This window comes from Aotus nancymaae, unplaced genomic scaffold, assembly GCF_030222135.1.
Source record: "Aotus nancymaae isolate 86718 unplaced genomic scaffold, 86718_ANA_hifiasm-v0.15.2.pri h1tg000051l, whole genome shotgun sequence".
Classification (NCBI taxonomy): domain Eukaryota; kingdom Metazoa; phylum Chordata; class Mammalia; order Primates; family Aotidae; genus Aotus; species Aotus nancymaae.
The window spans coordinates 24872855-24878854 of record NW_026988465.1 but is presented as its reverse complement, the minus strand read 5'-3'; positions in this window follow the sequence as shown (position 1 = coordinate 24878854).

Here is a 6000-nt window from a genome sequence, read left to right as displayed (position 1 = left end):
ATTAAGGGAACTTGCATAGTGTTGCAGAAATCCTCCCCACGGATAGTGGGAGAAAAGGGGTGTTCTACCTAGATATGTCTGCAGTGAGGGGGTCAGGGTATGGAGTTTATATGAGGGTTTGAAGAATTTGGCTCAGGGCTAGAGCTAGTTTCTTCCAGTGTTTTCAGCGACAATTCAGATACCTTTATCAGTGCCTGGGAATATTCAAGGCCCAAGTTTGGGTTCAAGCATGCTGGGAAAAATCTGCAGCTGGCTAGGTCCCAGAGAGGTCAAGGCACTCTGATTTTCAGTCACAGAGTAGTCAAGGCTTTATAATTTCCAGTCAGGGATCCTGCAATCCATCTTCTTGACTGGCTCTTACAATCTCACATCCCCATCTCTTCCTGTATGTTCCCTGAGCTGGTTGGAAAGGGTGGGATTATCTGCAATTCCTTTCACCTGACTTTATGAAACACTGCAAACAAAACCCACACTAACAGTAAATGCAGGTGCACATGACAAGATCCAAAATCACATTTCCCAAAAGGCTTGCTAGCAGAGCTTTCCACCAAGGATCTCATCCTGGAAAACATGATTGTGTGTAGACCACCAGGCATACCTTATGTGGTCAATAAGCTGTAATTGTTTTTGTGAATGAAGGACAGATTGATTAACTTCAGCTTCTTTGCTTTGTCTGGAATATACATGTATATTCCAGAATATACATGCATATTCCAAAAGTGAACAGTGTTCACTTTTGAAAAGGGCACAGGTTCCTTTTTGCACAGATGTCAGCATCTCTAGGGCCATTTGGTTTTGTAGACCACTTTTTTCATTGCAGCTGTTTCAGTGTTCAAGACCTCCATACCATGCTTGGTGTCATTCAAAGCTGTGGAGACAAATATTTGAAGGGCTTCCAGCTGCTACATGATATCAGAAGAACCTCCTGGAGGCACAAATATAGTCAATAAGTAATCCCACCAAGAAAAAACAGACCTCCACTGACCCCTCCAGATGGACTCATTAAGGGATATGGGAATGGTGTCAGAGATTCTGGAGTCATCCAAGCCACTCCAGGGGAAGCCAGGGCTGGAGGTTAGTAGCACAGAACCACTGGGTGCCATTTGGGGCAATATAGATAATTCCTGGCCTACAAGACACAGTTGTGACAAATCAATCTGTGTCCTTAAGTACAATGGTGTGTTTGCATTGGGCAGTTGGGATTCCTCGGTACCCTAGGAGAATACTTTAGGTATCATTTACCTGAGTGTCTTTAGAGTGATGATGTTGTTCCCAACAGATCTCTGTAACTCAAGAGAGGATCCTTGCTGTGGGGATGAGCTACAGAAAGCCATCCCACATTTGCCAGTATGATCTACATTGCCAGAACCTGGTGCTCTTCAGGGCAGTTTTCACTTTGATGGTTGCCACCCGTGGGACAGGTTTAGGAAAAAAACTTAAATTTTGTGCGTAGTTGTTCAGTGTCGTATCTCAGTCACTCACATTTGCATGTGTGGTGTTAGAGGAATCTAGGGTATCTATTTCTATGTATTGTTCAGTTATCCAGGTTTGTACAGAGATCCAGTCTTCACCCAGCACTGGCTCAGTCCACCATGGAGTTCCAACATGGCTATTCAAGGGCGTAAGACCAAACACTCAGCAGTTAGATTGGCCATGCATATGGCTGTGTGGTGGCCCTAGGCCAGGAAGACATTTTGGAAGGATATCCAGGTTCCATTGGGAATGATATAACAGCAAAGGAGAAGGCAACTTAAGCTAACAGTGAAAAGACAAAAAAATTATTAGAAACACATAGGGCGTCTCCCACCCTCTGGCATAATAAAACTGGTATTAACTCTGCCCTGCTACAATAATTTTGGTTTCCTTGGGAATGTTCCAGGAGGGCTGTACCAAGACTCTGCCCAGTGTGGAAGGAGTTATAGACACTACAGTGATAGGGCTGGATGACACTATTCTGGTGTCACTTCGATTCCCATTGGAATGGGGGTACTGCCTGCCTACTGCCATTGTGACCCAGACCCTTCATTGAAAGGGAAAATGGGGGTCAGATACAGGGAGATGGTGCCCTCCTGCCTCAGGTGAAGAAGGATGCCAGTCCAACTTGGTGGCACTTTCCACCGCAGGTCCCATCTCAATGTTCCCTACCCAGGCATTACGGGACCAGGGGACTGCAAAATCAGGGCATTCATGTGGAACTGAGTTAGGGCTTAATACAGTGTCTAATTTTTTCCATACCTGCCTGCTTTGCACCAGACTATGTCTACCAGACTTTCATAAACTCTCTCCTCCCATAATAGGGGGCTCATGCAAGAACATACAGCTTCCATTAAAGCCACAGCCCAATTTGTCGATAAGGGGAATCCTGTCAAGAGCTCAATTTGTTCCTTTAAGATGCCATTTTTTCTCTCTATAAGTCCTGTTCCCTGTGGGTTCTAGGGCAGATGAAATTGCCTTGTAATGCCCTCCTTTTCTGCTTAGTTTAAAATCAGGGAGCCTGTGAAATGAGTTCCTTAATCATTGATAATTATTCTGAAGTACCACACATTAATTGCAAGTGTTGCAGACCATGTATAGTCAATGTCTGGTTTGTTTTTTTCACAGGGAAAAGCTTGCAAATCGTCACTCACATTTTCTATGCATGTGAGTGCACATCACTATCCCTTCTGTGAGGGAGTGGGCCAATATAATCTATTTGCCACGTGTCAGTGGCTCTCTCTCCTCTTTTTATGTTTTTAGTGGTCAGTGGCACTTGCTGACGATGGGCCTGGCAACAAATAGGACAATTTTGTATTGTCTTTTCTACTTTTGTCTGGACACTGGTAAGCCAACTTGTTGGGCTCGTCTCCACGTAGTATGCAGCCCCTATGACCTCTCTTCTGATATATGCGGTGTGCTGTGTCTGCTTCTTCAGAGGTGATCACTGACTAGGCCCAGGCCAGAATATTGTCTTATATATTTCCATTAGGGGGTGATGGTTTGAGCTGCTATATGAAACACTGACTTCAGCCTTTGCTAGTTGCAGTTGGTCCCAAATGTCTGCCCATATTTGTGCTCCCCCCAATGCCTTTCATTTATGGACCATTGATCTTTTTCCACTGCTGGATTCCTTTTGCTAATATTTATATTTTTTTCCCTCATAATTATGAATGGGATTCATCTAGTTCAATTTTGCCTAGTCTCTGGAAGATTTTGATATTAATACTGCTCATTTGGAATACATTTGATAAGTTTTTAAAAGTATTCTGGCAACTATTTAAGCTTTGGTAGAAATACCTTATGAAATCTTCCAGGTTTGGTTCTTGTTGGATGTTAGTTCTTTAAAAAGTTTATTTATTCTATGGAAATCAATCTGTCCAGATTTTATATCTGTCAGTTTTGATAAATTGGTTTTTCTAGAAAAATACTCATTTTGTTTAGATTTCCAAACTTTTTTGCATAAAGTAGTAAAGCACCTTAGTTTCATATTTCTTCACATTTTCTGTTTTTGTAGATATTTCTTCCACTTCTTATTGTGTATATTTATGCTCTTCTCTTTTTTTGTTAATTAGTTTACATAGTAGTGTTTCCATTTTATTGATTGCTTTTAAAATACCAATCTCTTGAATTTAATTTACTTATTTTTCTGTTTTCTGATTCATTAATTGCTTATTTTCTCTTAATTTCTTTTGCATCACTTTGGTTTATTTTGTTGTCTTTTTCGAACCTTTCAGTTGGATCCTTGGTTAATTAGAAAATCTGTATTTTATATGCTTATGACTAAGAATTCCCCTTTGCACACTGCTGCAGCTCTTGTTATACTTCTCTTTTGTAGTGTGTTGATTATTATCATTTTCCAGATATCCTCAGCGTTTATGTTTTCTTCTTGAATCAATAGTTATGCAGGAGAGAATTAAAAATATTTCAAATGGAGGACTTTTCTCCTTCTGATTATGTCATGACTTTTTGGTTTTTTTAAATTATATTCAGAGAATGTCTTAACAGTTTCATTATAGGTACCATGACAGATGACATGAAGGAAGTTTATAGGTAGTGATCTTAGGATGAACACCTGTGAGGGAGTAAAAGCAGCAGCATTGGGCAGAAGGGAGAAGTTGGGCTGTGATGCAATCACAACAAAAGCTTTGACTGCTCCCATAGAACTAACATGACCCTTCAGAGTTGTCCTAAGGAGGCTAGGACTTTATACTCCCTCAAGAGACAAGTATCTGGTTGCAGCTTACCCTAAGGAGGGGACATGACTTTAGTCCAAGCTGTTTTTTCCAGCTGAGGGCACTTTCTGGAGAGGGGCTGAGAGTGACGACTGTCAGAGAAGGCTACTAGCCAACAACATTCCCAGCAACTGGAGAAATGCATACTTCAGTCCTGAAAGGGGACCTGGGAGGCACAGCATGGTGTTCAGTAGAGGTGAAGATTTGAGATATTCTCTTTCTTGGTCTTCCTTGTACTTAGGGCAAAGGCATGTGTTCTGTTTGACTATCACATACAACCTTCCTGCAATTTGAATCAAGGAGAGGTGGTACAAAGAACTAGAAGCAGTGGAAAATCGCATTAGTAGTGCTAGCAGTGGCAAAAATGTCCAGTTTATGGGTTAGCAGTGGCAGCAAGCTAGCAAAGGCATCCAGCATCCAGGGCAGGCAGTGTCAGTGGCACAAGCTGTGACACCCAATGTTCAGTGACAGTAACTTTGGTGGTCAGCTTCTGAGATGGTTCTGTATGTTGTTCTGGCTGTGGGCCTCTCAGTCTAGTTCTCCATGCCTTCCACCAATTTTTCAACTACTCAGCTCTGTCTCTGTCTTTTAAATCTCTGCTTCTGCCTGTAAATTATTATATAATATAAAATGGTTGAACACACTTTTACCAAGTTTGAAGAGATATTTTGGATTGTATGACTTAAAATTTGGAATATATGGCATATTAAAAAAATGCACCTTCTCAGCGCTCTAAGAGACATTGTAGACACAGAAAACAGCCTGTTAAATCAGATATGAGCTCCAAATCAAAAGCCACAAAGTCTTAAGTTTTCATTACAGGTATGCTCTACATATAGACAACTTTATGTATAGTCCAGAGTAAATGACAAATACAGAATTTTCAGCATTAAAATGACATTAATAGCATGCCAGGCAATTCTCGGAAGACTAACATGAATATTTGTATAGATATAGATATAGACACAAAGTTCATTTTTTACACATGTTTATACAGACAAATTATAGGATAGATGCAATATAATCATAGAATGTGAATAGGTACAAAACATCAGAATGAGAAATAACTCTATATCTTACTCTCATTAGTCTGTAATATGGACCCTATACCACATTCAGATTACTGTTTTCAATTGTTTATTTATCCTGACATACCATGCTCCCTCTTACCCACAAACCTTCATCGTGTGTTTTGAATGTTGTCATCATTCCTATGTAAAACACACCCATATTCAGGACCCATATTATGAAAGATGACCCTTCTGGGCTCCCGGTCAGCCGGCACGTCTGCCGGGGACTCTTGGCCAGCAAGAGGGTTCCAACCTGAATAGGAGAGTGCGCTGGAAGAAAAGAGAGAAAGCATAGAGAGGTCCGGAGGGTCAAGTAAGCTTTTGCTCAAATGACAAATTTATTTTTGCACACAGTTAGTATATATATCTTTGTCCTACTTCATTTGCAGGAACACACACCAATATCTCATACATCAAAGGGAACAGAAAGTCCTGGGATACAAGCTTAGGCAGCAGATAGCACAATAGTAAAATCAGGTACATAATCCGATACAATCAAGTCATCCAGACAGGTCTCATTATCAGGTTGGGGAAAGCTAAAGTTAAAAAGTTAACTATCTATGCAAGGCACCAGAGAGGCAGTAAGCCTGTTAACTGTGCAAACAGCAGTGAAGGCTAAAGTTAAAAAGTTAACTATCTATGCAGGGCACCAGAGAGGCAGTAAGCCTGTTAACTGTGCAAACAGCAGTCACAAGAACAAGCACAGGACCCAGCAAATGGGT